This window comes from Oncorhynchus masou, chromosome 24, assembly GCF_036934945.1.
Source record: "Oncorhynchus masou masou isolate Uvic2021 chromosome 24, UVic_Omas_1.1, whole genome shotgun sequence".
Classification (NCBI taxonomy): Eukaryota; Metazoa; Chordata; class Actinopteri; order Salmoniformes; family Salmonidae; genus Oncorhynchus; species Oncorhynchus masou.
The window spans coordinates 95,513,396-95,528,067 of NC_088235.1; the positions used below are offsets into that span (position 1 = coordinate 95,513,396).

A 14,672-nucleotide genomic window follows, 5' to 3' on the forward strand; every position below is an offset into this window, starting at 1 on the left:
ATGGCTGGTAGGGGATGCTGAGAGATGCAGGTGGGTGAGAGCTGGTAGGGGATGCTGAGAGAAGCAGGTGGGTGAGAGCTGGTAGGGGATGCTGAAAGATGCAGGTGGATGATGGGTGGTAGAGGATGCTGAAAGATGCAGGTGGGTGAGAGCTGGTAGGGGATGCTGAGAGATGCAGGTGGGTGAGGGCTGGTAGGGGATACGGCAGGATGATTAAAGCTGCCACACGTTAGATGTGCATGAAAGTGGATATTATTGGACTGGGGTATCCAAGAGACTAGTTGCTGTTGCTTAAAATATGTAAGTGAATTTATAAACAAAACTGACTGTATAAACAGGCACCAGCTGGTTATTTTGAACTATAGGGCTGAAGAATGTGGTAGTGTCGTATTCTAAAATGTTGGTATCATGACGTTTTTATACGGTGACATTACCGTGGTACTGGTATACCGTGCAACACTAGCATGTTATTTCCTATCAGTTGCTCTCAGTCTTTGCAGTAGTTGTGTATCCACTCTCCAGGACAGTGAAGAAAACACTTGGTGCCGACACTTTGGAGCAACACTAAATAACTGCGACTGGGAATAACACAGTGCTCTTCCTCCTTTAGTTTTTGGTCTCCTCATGAGGACTCTGATGGGGAAGAGAAGAGACAACCTAGTGAAGAGGTTGTGTCAGAGGCTGAGCCTGCTACAGAGGACGGTGAGGATCCTTGTATTTTATATGATCTATTTGACAATACATCAAATACTCTATACTCATCCTCTGGACCAGAGAGAACATGTAGTTAAGGATACGTCATAAATCCTGTGTACTATCTCACCGTTATGTGGGCAGCAGGTAGCCTAGCGGTTGGGCCAGTAACCGAAAGGTCGTTGGTTTGACTCTCAGAGCTGACTAGCCGAAAAATGTGCCCTTGAGCAAGGCACTAATTGCGCCTTTAAATTGCTCTGGATAAGAGCAGCTGCTAAATGACATGTTTTCTACATTTATTTTGATGTAAAAGCGTAAATCCACCTGTGTACCTCAGAGAACATGTCGGGCTGTTGCATTGTGACCGAGAGCGACACAGACCTGGAGGTGGAGTACCAGGAAAAGGCTGAAGGCCGGAGATCTTTAGGGGCAGCCAGAGAGGGGGAAGCAGGATGAGGATATGAGTCCCTGTCTGACTCCAACACAGTCAACCAGGACGATGTCTCCTTCAGAATCCTAGAGGGAGACATCCTGTTGGAGCCAGAGGGGCCTCAGCCTGAGATGCCCCCACTGTTCATCCACCTCACCTGCTCTGTTAAATTTGTCTGGCACATTGGAACCAGTGGACTAGTTCTTAAAGTGCTAACCCTTTCTGGCACTACAGGCAGGCTCACTCCTACACTCAACGTATTTGAAAGACAACAAATACTATTTGAACTCAGGTCTGGTGTGCCATTTTTTTTAATGATATTATATGCCCTACTGTTTATGTTGAGACGTGTACCGTGTTATTGCAGGTGAGGTGATCATGTGTCTGGAGAATGCCCCACAGGCTGTGAATCTGAATAATCTGTCTGTCACACTGGACATCTTTGTTCTCACCTTACCCCTGGAGATGGAGGACATGCAATCAGACTTGAGACACAACAGGTTAGATCCTACTTAAAATAAATGTGGTTGAAAATGATAGATTTGGTCAATGATAAGCGCATAAATTGGAACACAGTGGCTGCACAGTAACAGAGCATGAATGGTTTTGGATTGCGTAAACAACAACAGTAGCTGTGTGATTGGATGGGGATGCAGGGCTGTCTTCCAAAGAAAACAACTACAAGTGTGCTTGCTTTAGTTCCTCAACGGCACAGCAAGGAGAGCTGAAAAAAACAACTTATAGTTTGACTGTTCTTTGAGTCATAAAAGTGTATTGAAATGACTTAGGAACTGTGTACACTTTGGAGAGGTGTGTGGAGCCACCAGTTAGTCCTCTCACTCAAACCCTTGTCACTTTTTTATCTTATGTTGCACCTACCCCACATATTTTCAGATTTCGTTATCAACAAATGCAGCAACAAGTCCAGTAAATGTAAAATGCACATAATCAACAGTGTAAAAAGTCTTGTCAGGTGAACTGTGTCCTCAATTTTGGTCTAATAATTTTCACATCAACCCCCAACAGTTCCCTCTCAATTGCTACCATGCTTATGCATATGCATGTCATATTTATTTTGTGAGAAACATTTACATTTAGGGGTAAGGTGCTCTTTGGTTCCCCAGGTTTGTGAATCAAATTTAAAATAATTTGGAGCTTAAACTTGTAGGTTATCACTCATCCAAACACACACAGGCACTCTTACCGGACACATTGTCATTGCATTGATAAGGTGCAATGTGGATGAGCATAGCCCTGTGCTGTATACGTTCATCAAACTGCATTTCTTTCACAAGAAGGTGATCATGTTAACTAACAGCCTGCACTCTCTCTAGGTACACGTCAGAGTGTGTCTCTGAACCATTCTCCAGGTCAGCCCTCTTCCTACCGCTCTGATGAGGATGTGATGGGCAACCTGGACAGAGTAGTAGAGGTCGACGGGTGAGTCATTGGGAAGGATGAGAAGCACAGTTTGTGCTGTATAGCCGTTGTCAGTTGGCTTTACAGCACGAACAGATCTGGGACCAAGCTAAAGGAGTATGTTACGGATACAGTTATCCTGTGTGTGTGTATCCTGTGTGTGTGTTTCTTTTCTCTCCTTCTCCCCTCACAGGTGAAAATCATCACTCCCCAATCAGTCAACAATCAATCATCAATCAGAAGACACACCTCCTCCTATTTCCTAACCTATCACAGTTCCTTCTCCATGGTTTAAAAACCCCATCATTTGTTTGTTCTAGAGCTCAATCTCTCTGTAAATGCCATGTCTGTAGGTCTCTGTGTTTCACTCTCGCTTTGTGTCTTAACCTCTCTTTTGTTTAAACACCTCATAGCACTTTGTCATCACCTGTGAGTATTGTTTTTGGTTATGGTGTCTGTTTGTTGCTGGTGGGAAAAGGGGGAAACCAAGACAAGTCGCCCATGGGCATACACTACCCGTAGGTGAACTTTGTTAAATACACTAGTTAGAACTGGGCGGACCACCCACTGTATTTTTGGTTAGTTAGTTAGCTGTTGTTAAAGTAGGCTAGTCTAGCTTAGGGGTGTTTTTGAATACTTATTGTTTCTTTCCTTGGGTCCAGCTCAGCCCCTTTTTCCTGCTCCCCCCATTACCGTGTGTTTATAAATAAACCTGGAGTTTGACGGTAGATTTCTGTTGTCGTGGTTATTTCGTTCACACTTTTACTTTGTCACAATAATAATTTGCATGAGTTATGTTACGGGTCTCATTACCATCCCCCCTAGACTGCCTGGCCAAAAGGGATTCGTAACAGAGTAGGTGTTAATGGGTGATTGATCTGGATTTTACTGGACTGCTGGTACCTGCATCTGATGGTCATGGTGCTTTCAAAACAACTGGGAACTCAAATCATGACGTCAGTGATCTTCAGGTGTGAAAGTCAGAGGTGTGAGTTGGATGATCGTTCAAAACGATTTTTCCCAGTCGGATCTCGTTTTTTTCAGACTTCCCAGTTTTCTTAAACACACTGAAGTGCGACTGACCAGAGAAAGGGGACACCATCTTTCACCCGATGGCAAAACTCGAGTGGCTCTGCATCTGCCTCATATTCAAATTCATGTTGTTCCTATGATCAGAGAATTTTTTTGTTGTTGTTGTCGATATTAAAACGGACACGACAAGCTGCTTATAATAAAGTGTTGACAGTGTTGAATAAAAATGTAATGTAGCTCTTAGCTGTATTCTTTGACAGTCTCTCTGTGGTCATGTTATTATTAAATCTTATGTAAGTTAGTATCAAACTTTGCTGTGACTTCAATTCTTAAAAATGGGAACACTTAACGCTGCGCATGTCTTCTGAATCAAGTGCACCTACCGACGACAGCGCAACGAATTAAACAAAGGAGTGCAAGCCTTTATCACAGCCTTTATCATTGGCTTTTCTACAGAATTGTTAGGTGTTCCACTAGGAATCGCCATCGACTGGTTGGTGACCACTGATCTAAAGGGTAGATAAAAGCATGTTGAGGGTTTGGCTGATGATGACATTTGTCAGCCTGCATAATTTCTGTGACTTTGCAGTAGTTCTTTATTTCAACAGGGTTGGAGGAGACTCTTTGTCCAAACTCCAAATTCCCCACAAACTAGCCATGTTAGCCGCCATGGGGGAGGTAAGTTCAGTCTCTGTAATCTCGATCTTGGAACTCGATCTTGATATGATTTGAGCTAGTCGAACCACTAAATAGCCGGAATTCCTCTGTCACTGAGCTACATATTTCAGGCCCATTCACTCAGATCTTCCTGTTGCCTCTCGCTGTGGATCCGTTGGCTCCTGGAGGATGAGATTGTGTCAGCTCTGTGTCACTCCCGGGTCATCAGCTTGTCCACGCTACAGAAGGTGGCGGGTCACGTTTCAGGAGGGCGACCACGCTGCCACTGTGAGGTCGTTCCTCTGCAGTTTGTCTTCAGCCCTGAGCAGTCCCTGGAGAAGTTCAAAGAGGTGGGCTGGGATGATGACCAGGGGGTGACAACTGTTCTTCTTTCATATGAGAGATGAGTTTCTGTCCTTTTTTCTGGGGGGGTCAATATGTTTTTCCCATCGTTAGGAACCTTGCATGTTTGTTGCACACCCAAGTTCTACTCTGTCAATTGCTTTTAAATTAGGAAAATTGGTATTGTAATTTCAGTTTTGTTCTTGGATTAAGATGGAACTGACCCTAACCCTTCAATCTTACCCTCAACAGGAGTCCCGTAGGATGTCATTCTCAGGTTACTTGCTGAAAGGAGAGCAGGACAACTTCCACTACATTTCTCAGAGTAGACTCCACCCACAGAGGATCCAGACTTCTAAGAGGCTGTCTGAGAGCACTGTTAACACTGAGGGGGCGGGACAGGCCACCCAACCCAAAAATCACGGTGTTGATGTGGACGACAGTGCCAGGGCTCCGTCCAATCATGGTGCACCAGGAAGAAGACCTGACTACGAAACAGAGGTGGAGAGGGTGAAGCTAGACAGTGAGGTTTGTCAAACCTTTTTGGGGAGGTTTCAACCTGACCAACTAGTTTATTTCCATACATCCTCTTTAATGATCCTTTGAGTCGAATTAAGGTTTCCTATCTTTTTCATGTTTTTTTCTGAATAAATGCAATTTGTATGAATTAATGAATGTTTGGATGAATGTGTATGAATTTGAACTGAATTAATTATTCTATATGTTACATTATTTCCTTCCAGTTGCAGGGAGAAGAGAAGAAGCCTGCTGTTGGGGATGTTAGTGATTCTGGTAGTGACCTAGCCCAGGACCCCTGCAACCCTCCAGCCAAATCTACCCGGGATGTGACTCAAAGGAATTCCCCAGACCTCTTTTGAGCTCTGCCGGTGCAACCTCCACACCCGTCGGGGATGGACCTCGGGAGAGTTCTGCTGGTGTCTCCACCGGTCAACCCCGACTGAGCTCTGTGGGCAGAGGAGGAGAGGTGATAGGACCTCAGCTGAGCTCTGTAGGCTCCTCCTTCACGGCCATCAAGGCCAACCCAGCACCCCTCACCTCAAGCCCAGCACCGACTGCTCCTCAGAAAACACCAAGACCCCATCCGCAGTCAGCCTGGCCGAGTCGGTGCAGTCCACCATCCACAGTGAGTGTCCCTGTCCCCCAGAGCCCAGACCCAGACAACACCTAGGACCTTAAGTGATGAGAAGTTACAGCTACACTTCTTGAGTGATATTCAGTTTTTCATTTTTTTTTAAAAACAAAGCGCAACAAGGAGGCTCGCTGTTTTTGCAACGCTGTGAAATGACAGAACCCATTCACATGGTAACTTCCTACAGTCCTGTATGTTTGCCCATACTATTTTTTTAATGGAACCATGCTGTGACCTGCCATATCTCCCAGCAGAGGAGAGATTACTAGTTCAGCTCTTTGTCTGTGTTTGTCTATACAGTGCATTTGTCTGTGTGTGTCTATACAGTACATTTGTCTGTGTGTGTCTATACAGTGCATTTGGGAAAGTATTAGACCCCTTCCCCTTTTCCACATTGTGTTACGTTACAGCCTTATTTTAAAATGGCTTTAAAAATCCCCTCATCAATCTACACAGAATACCCCATAATGACAAAGCGAAAACATTAATACCGTATTTACATAAGTATTCAGACCCTTTTCTATGATTCTGAAAACTAAGCTCAGGTGCATCCTGTTTCCATTGATCATCCTTGATGTTTCTACAACTTGATTGGAGTCTACCTGGGGTAAATTCAATTGATTGGACATGAAGGCTCACACCTGTCTATATAAGGTCCCACAGTTGACAGCACATGTCAGATCAAAAACCAAGCCATGAGGTTGAAGGAGTTGTCCGTAGACCTCTTAGAGAGGATTGTGTTGAGGCACAGATCTGGGGATAGGTACCTAAAAATGTCTGCAGCATTGAAGGTCCCCAAGAACACAGTGGCTTCCATCATTCTTAATTGGAAGAAGTTTGGAACCACCAAGACTCTTTTAGAGCTGGCCACCTGGCCAAACTGAGCAATCGGGGAAGTAGTGCCTTGGTCAGAGGTGACCAAGAACCCAATGGCACATGAAAACCCCCCTTGGAGTTTGCCAAAAGGGACCTACAAACTCTCAGACCGTGAGAAACCAGATTCTCTGGTCTGATGAAACCAAGTTGAACTCTTTGGCTTGAATGCCAAGTGTCATGTCTGGAGGAAACCTGGCACCATCCCTACGGTGAAGCACGGTGGTGGCAGCATCATGCTGTGGGGATGTTGTTCTGGGAGAAAATATGAATAGAGCAAAGTACAAAGAGATCCTTGATGAAACCTGCTCCAGAGCACTCAGTACCTCAGTCTGGGGCGAAGGTTCACCTTCCAACAGGATAACGACCCTCAGCACACAACCAAGACAACACAGGAGTTGCTTCGGGACAAGTCTTTGAATGTCTTTGAGTGGCCCAGCCAGAGCCTGGACTTGAACCAGATCGAACATCTCTGGGGAGACCTGAAAATAGCTGTGCAGCAACGCTCCCCGTCTTCCCTGACCAGAGCTTGAGAGGATCTGTCTCAGCCTCCAGTTTTTATGCCGCAGTAGTTTGTGTCGGGTGGCTTGGGTCAGTTTGTTATATCTGGAGTACTTCTCCTGTCCTATCCGGTGTTATGTGTGAATTTAAGTATGCTCTCTCTAATTCTCTCTTTCTCTCTTTCTTTCTCTCTCTCGGAGGACCTGAGCCCTAGGACCATGACTCAGGACTACCTGACATGATACCTCCTTGCTGTCCCCAGTCCACCTGGCCGTGCTGCTGCTCCAGTTTCAACTGTTCTGCCTGTGATTATTATGCTGTTCATTTATAACATTTGAACATCTTGGCCATGTTCTGTTATAATCTCCACCCGGCACAGCCAGAAGAAGACTGGCCACCCCTCATAGCCTGGTTCCTCTCCAGGTTTCTTCCTAGGTTTTGGCCTTTCTAGGGAGTTTTTCCTAGCCACCGTGCTTCTACACCTGCATTGCTTGCTGTTTGGGGTTTCAGGCTGGGTTTCTGTACAGCACTTTGAGATATCAGCTGATGTACGAAGGGCTATATAAATACATTTGATTTGATTTGATTTTGATCTGCAGAGAAGAATGGGATAAACTCTCCAAATACAGGTGTTGCCAGCTTGTAGCATCATACCCAAGAAGACTTGAGGCTGTAATCGCTGCCAAAGGTGCTTCAACAAAGTACTGAGTAAAGGGTCTGAACACTTAAGTAAATGTGATATTTCCATTTATTTTTTAAATAAATGAGCAACCATTTTGAATTTTTTATTTTTTTTGCTTTGTAATTATGGGGTATTGTGTGTAGATTGACGAGAAGAAATAAACTATTTAATCAATTTAAGAATAAGGCTGTAATGTAACAAAATGTGGAAAAAGTCATGGGGTCTGAATACTTTCCAAAGGCACTGTATGCGTGTGTCTGTGTGGATTGTCTCTTGCGAGGCTGGCTGTGTCACAGATAGTGACACACCGATGAGGAGAGTGTGAGTGAGTGAATCTTCGGCAGTACTAGCAGCACAAGTCTCTTAAGTCTGTTGACTGAGCTGGCAGCGTTTCCACCCTTAAGGCTGTTTTCTCCCTCTCCCTCTCCATTCCCAAATCAACAGGCAGCAGCACTCCGCTCAGAGCTAACAGACAGAATATTACATGAGATGACCCCCCCACACAAACACACTCTTCTCTCTAGAGTACATGTTCCAACGTTGAGGTGGGGAGACTCCTAGGGCCTGCCAGTGTAGAGGCGGAGGGAGAAGGAGAAATCCCAGCGGGTCTTAGTCATGTCTCTGACAGTCTTAAGATAGTGGGCTTTTGTAGATCAATCTCTGCTACCTCAGGTGAATGTGGTGTAAAACTGTAAAACTTGTCTCCTCCTCAGGTAGTGGCAAGCTGAGGCCCAGCAGAGTACAGAGTGGGGTCTCCAGTCAAGGCAGCCTGCACTCTGACATACTGGGTAAGAGATGGACATTATAGTGATCATATAGTTAGTATGATAGTGTTGCTCATAACGAGGATAATGATGATCATGATGTTTATCACAATGATGATAACGACGGTGGTGACGATCATGATGATGATGATGATGATGCTGCTAATGAAAGCTAATAAAACACTTTTAGCCGTATATTTTTAGGTTATGATGGTGGCAGCAGTGACTCTGAGTGTGAGAGCCCCACCATGGAAGAACAGGAGTCGCAGTACCCCTGGTGCCTGACTTCTGGCTCATCGTTAAGATCCACCAGGACAAAGCAGAGGTGGACTCCCACTCCAGGTGAGAGAGGGCAGGGGCTTCGGGAGGATGCAGCTCATATCTGCTGCTCACCTTCAGCCATTTAGAATGTTCAGTGTGCCTTCTTACATTACATAATGATTCCATTATTTATCTATACAGGTTATTCTCATCGAGATAAACAATTTAAAGAGACTCTGTAAGATATAAATTCGTCATGGAATATTGTTTGCAGGAGCTTCAACGAAGGGAAGGAGGACGGAGTAGGGGAGGAGGACGGAGTAGGGGAGGAGGACGGAGTAGGGGAGGAGGACGGAGTAGGGGAGGAGGGCGGAGTAGGGGAGGAGGGCGGAGTAGGGGAGGAGGACGGAGTAGGGGAGGAGGACGGAGTAGGGGAAGGAGGACGGAGTAGGGGAAGTAGGACGGAGTAGGGGAGGAGGACGGAGTAGGGGAGGAGGACAGAGTAGGGGAGGAGGAGGAGATGCCAGAGTACTTACAGTTGCATCAGATGGTGGTGAGGAAGATTGGGGAGATTGTCCGTATAGTCAATCAGGTAGGTTATACTCCTTTGTGTGATTGTGATCCTCTGTTTGTTTGGCCTTTAATAGACATTTTCAATTGTTTGAAATAGGTATATTACACTCTCTCCCATTAAGACATTCCTGACACTTCAACGCTTATACAGTTGAAGTTGGAAGTTTACATAAACTTAGGTTGGAGTCATTGAAACTCGTTTTTCAACCACTCCACAAATGTATTGTTAACAAACTATAGTTTTGGCAAGTCGGCTAGGACATCTACTTTGTGCACGGCACAAGTACTTTTTCCAACAATTGTTTACAGACAGATTATTTCACTTATAATTCACTGTATCACAATTCCAGTGGGTCAGAAGTTTACTAAATTGACTGTGCCTTTTAAACAGCTTGGAAAATTCCAGAAAATGATGTCATGGCTTTAGAAGCTTCTGATAGGCTAATTGACATCATTTGAGTCAATTGGAGGTGTACCTGTGGATGTATTTCAAGGCCTTCCTTCAAACTCAGTGCCTCTTTGCTTGACATAATGGGAAAATCAAAAGAAATCAGCCAAGACCTCAGAAAAACAATTGTAGACCTCCACAAGTCGGGTTGATCCTTGGGAGCAATTTCCAAATGCCTGAAGGTACCATGTTCATCTGTACAAACAATAGTACGCAAGTATAAACACCATGGGACCACGCAGCCGTCATTCCGCTCAGGAAGGAGACACGTTCTGTCTCCTAGAGATGAACGTGCTTTGGTGCAAAAAGTGCAAATCAATCCCAGAACAACAGCAAAGGACCTTGTAAAGATGCTGGAGGAAACAGGTACAAAAGCATCTATATCCACAGTAAAACGAGTCCGATATCGACATAACCTGAAAGGCCGCTCAGCAAGGAAGAAGCTGAAAAATAGAACTGTTTGGCCATAATGACCATTGTTATGATTAGAGGAAAAGGGGGAGGCTTGCAAGCCAAAAAACACCATCCCAACCGTGAAGCACGGGGGTGGCAGCATCATGTTGTGGGGATGCTTTGCTGCAGGAGGGACTGGTGCCCTTCGCAAAATAGATGTCATCATGAGGCAGGACAATTATGTGGATATATTGAAGCAACATCTCAAGACATCAGTTAAAGCTTGGTCGCAAATGGGTCTTCCAAATGGACAATGACCCCAAGCATACTTCCAAAGTTGTGGCAAAATGGCTTAAGGACAACAAAGTCAAGATATTGGAGTGGCCATCACAAAGCCCTGACCTCAATCTTATAGAACATTTGTGGGCAGAACTGAAAAAGCGTGTGCGAGCAAGGAGGCCTACACACCTGACTCAGTTACACCAGCTCTGTCAGGAGGAGTGGGCCAAAATTCACCCAACTTATTGTGGAACGCTTGTGGAAGTCTACCCAAAACATTTGACCCAAGTTTTAACAAAAGGCAATGCTACCAAGTACTAATTGAGTGTATACAAACTTCTGACCCACTGGGAATGTAATGAAAGAAATAAAAGCTGAAAGAAATCATTCTCTCTGCTATTATTCTGACATTTCACATTCTTAAAATAAAGTGGTGATCCTAACTGACCTAAGACAGGGAATTTTACTACGATTTATGGGTCAGGAATTGTGAAACTGAGTTTAAATGTATTTGGCTAAAGTGTATGTAAACTTCAGACTTCAACTGTATATAGTGTTCACCCATTCTGGTGATTGGTTGAAAATGCGTTTGGTGATGAGATTTTACTTCCTTATGTTATCAAATACATTTTACCAAGACAAATATGATTCTTCATGTTCTGAATTGTTCAGTGGGGTCTTTCTCTAACATATCATTATCGGATTTCATAACCTAATGCATCCGATAATAAGCCCGGAACTCGTTGACATAGAGGTGCAGCTTTCTCGTAAAACCTTTTGAGGATTTTACGTCTTGTGGTCGTCTTCTTCAAAGTTTTTCTGTGGGTCGCAAAAAGCTCAATTAGCGTGACACAAGCTGAATTAAATAAAAAGCTGGGTATATGCTCAGTGACACAAGCTGAATTAAATAAAAAGCTGGGTATATGCTCAGTGACACAAGCTGAATTAAATAAAAAGCTGGGTATATGCTCAGTGACACAAGCTGAATTAAATAAAAAGCTGGGTATATGCTCAGTGACACAAGCTGAATTAAATAAAATATGCTGAGCTGGGTATATGCTCAGTGACACAAGCTGAATTAAAACTAAAAAGCTGGGTATATGCTCAGTGACACAAGCTGAATTAAATAAAAAGCTGGGTATATGCTCAGTGACACAAGCTGAATTAAATAAAAAGCTGGGTATATGCTCAGTGACACAAGCTGAATTAAATAAAAAGCTGGGTATATGCTCAGTGACACAAGCTGAATTAAATAAAAATGCTGGGTATATGCTCAGTGACACAAGCTGAATTAAATAAAAAGCTGGGTATATGCTCAGTGACACAAGCTGAATTAAATAAAAAGCTGGGTATATGCTCAGTGACACAAGCTGAATTAAATAAAAATATGCTGTGACACAAGCTGATAAATAAAAAGCTGGGTATATGCTCAGTGACACAAGCTGAATTAAATAAAAAGCTGGGTATATGACACAAGCTGAATTAAATAAAAAGCTGGTATATGCTCAGTGACACAAGCTGAATTAAATAAAAAGCTGGGTATATGCTCAGTGGCACAAGCTGAATTAAATAAAAAGCTGGGTATATGCTCAGTGACACAAGCTGAATTAAATAAAAAGCTGGGCTCATATGAATTAAATAAAAAGCTGGGTATATGCTCAGTGACACAAGCTGAATTAAATAAAAAGCTGGGTATATGCTCAGTGACACAAGCTGAATTAAATAAAAAGCTGGGTATATGCTCAGTGACACAAGCTGAATTAAATAAAAAGCTGGGTATATGCTCAGTGACACAAGCTGAATTAAATAAAAAGCTGGGTATATGCTCAGTGACACAAGCTGAATTAAATAAAAAGCTGGGTATATGCTCAGTGCTCCGTTGACATTTCACAGCGATACGTTTGTTTTGTGAGAAATCTTTCAACTTAATATGAAAAGTGTATAAAAAAAAATATGAAAATACAAAATTTCATGTCTCAAATCGATATCCATCTTACCTCCTATATTGTTTTATTTCCTGTGGATTCGAGAAGAAGGATGACGAGTTTAATGGGAAAGTGAGCCACTCAGCTAGCCATGTAGCCTTAATTCTTGCAGAGAATCCACCAAGCTGCGATGCAATTTTTCAGATTTTTGAATAGCAATTTTTCATATTTTCTCCTCTGGCCTCCATTGATTTAGTCACCCTGATTCTGGCCAGCCTACAAGAGTATAAACACCCCTCTCTCTGTCTAGTTGGTGCTGTTCAACCTCTAAGGCTACGTTGAAGTATCCATGGTAGCATACCACTTATAACAAAGCAATTACATTCTAAGTAGTATGCTAGTGTGGATATTGGAACAGGAACAAACTCCCTCTGTCTGGTCTCTCATCTCTCCTCTGTCTGGTCTCTCATCTCTCCTCTGTCTGGTCTCTCATCTCTCCTCTGTCTGGTCTCTCATCTCTCCTCTGTCTGGTCTCTTATCTCTCCTCTGTCTGGTCTCTCATCTCTCCTCTGTCTGGTCTCTAATCTCTCCTCTGTCTGGTCTCTCATCTCTACTCTGTCTGGTCTCTAATCTCTCCTCTGTCTGGTCTCTAATCTCTCCTCTGTCTGGTCTCTAATCTCTCTTCTGTCTGGTCTCTCATCTCTCCTCTGTCTGTCTGTCTGTCTCTCTTCTTTTGTCTTTATCTCTCCTTTGTCTTCTCCATCAGTCTCTTATCTCTCCTCTGTCTGGTCTCTCTTCTTCTTTACTCTGTTTCTCCACAGCGTCTGCTACTCCAGGACCTCAATGACAGCCACGTGTGTAACTCTCTTCTGGTGGCAGAGAGTGAAGAGGATATCTGGAAGAACGAGTCCCAGTACAGACAGAGACTGGCCAACTCTGATGGTTAGTCAGTCAACACTCACGATCACTATCATCTGCACACACTTGTACACATGCTACAGACAGACACTTGCCATATATTTTCAAATAACTGTATTTTTCTGTCTCGCAAATTGCTTTTAACTAACAATTTGTTTCGAAAAAGAATCTGTGCAGCCCTCTGCTGAATTCTTTTATCCTCGCTCCAAAATGTTTGCCCATCCTTGCTTTAGAAGGGCTCTCCAATACATTTCTGCAAACACCATAAACTTAATGTACATCATATGTACGCCCTTGATGCCACTGTGTTTGTCATTGTAAAGTACACAAGTTAATAATACATTGCACTTTCTTGGCCCTGTGAGCTCCCAACTGTCACAGTGATGATGGAGCACAATCAATACAGGGCCAAGTAGAAGGAAACACACACACACACACACACACACACTCTCTCTCTCTCTCTCTCTCTAATAATGTATGCAAGGTTACAGGGAAAGAGCATCAGTGACAGGCCAGTGAAGTATGCTTGGAGAGGGAACCAGTGGGAACGCTCATGAGATGAACTTTATATTTTATGGAAGCCGTTAAGACAGAATTACCAACTGTAATTTCCTAATATTGCTGTTTGTTTTGCTCCAGTGTGTGTAAATGAATTGGATCCTGGAGAGGGGATAGGCGTCAGAGAGGGCGTGTTGTTTGTGACTGCAGTGCAATAACATAATGTTACTGGGGCTGGGAAAAGGCTCCCATAGCAAATTGTGTTGTTTCTTTTCCTGGCTGGCGTCACACTGAAATGCATCTCCCCTCTCTCCTCTCTGCAGTTGTGGTTGTAAATGATTTTCTCTTTTCTGTCTCTCTCTCTCTCTCTCTCTCTCTCACTCACCCCTTCTCTCTCCCATCTTCTTCACCCCCTTCACCCACCAACAGATTACAATGTTGAGGAGAACTATCAGCTGCGGGACTACCTTGCTGCCACCATGCAGTTCATCCCAGGTCACCTTGCCTGTGAGGTGGTGTGGAGCACCGTCATCCACATCCACCCACGCCTCAAAGTGGGACCCAACGTAGGTGTGTTCAGGGGTGAGTCAGTGCCACTGGCAAAATACAGAACAAAAATGTGTTTGAGCATGCAGAGAAATAAAGACCACTGACAGAGTAGGAATTCATGTCTTCATGACCATTAACAATAACATCTTGATCCTGAATTGTATTTTAAATATGCCAATATTAACAAACGTACAAACGACAATTATGTGCAAATGATGACGATGAATAGAAAAATTAATGACTTCCTTTACTTAAAGGAGCAGTGCAGTCAAAACATGATTTTTC

General features: G+C 43.7%; 1 pseudogene; it reads left to right on the plus strand.

Moving 5' to 3' along the window:
- LOC135511487 (KICSTOR complex protein SZT2-like) overlaps nt 1-14,672 on the plus strand; it is a 141,157-nt pseudogene that overhangs the window by 14,001 nt on the left and 112,484 nt on the right.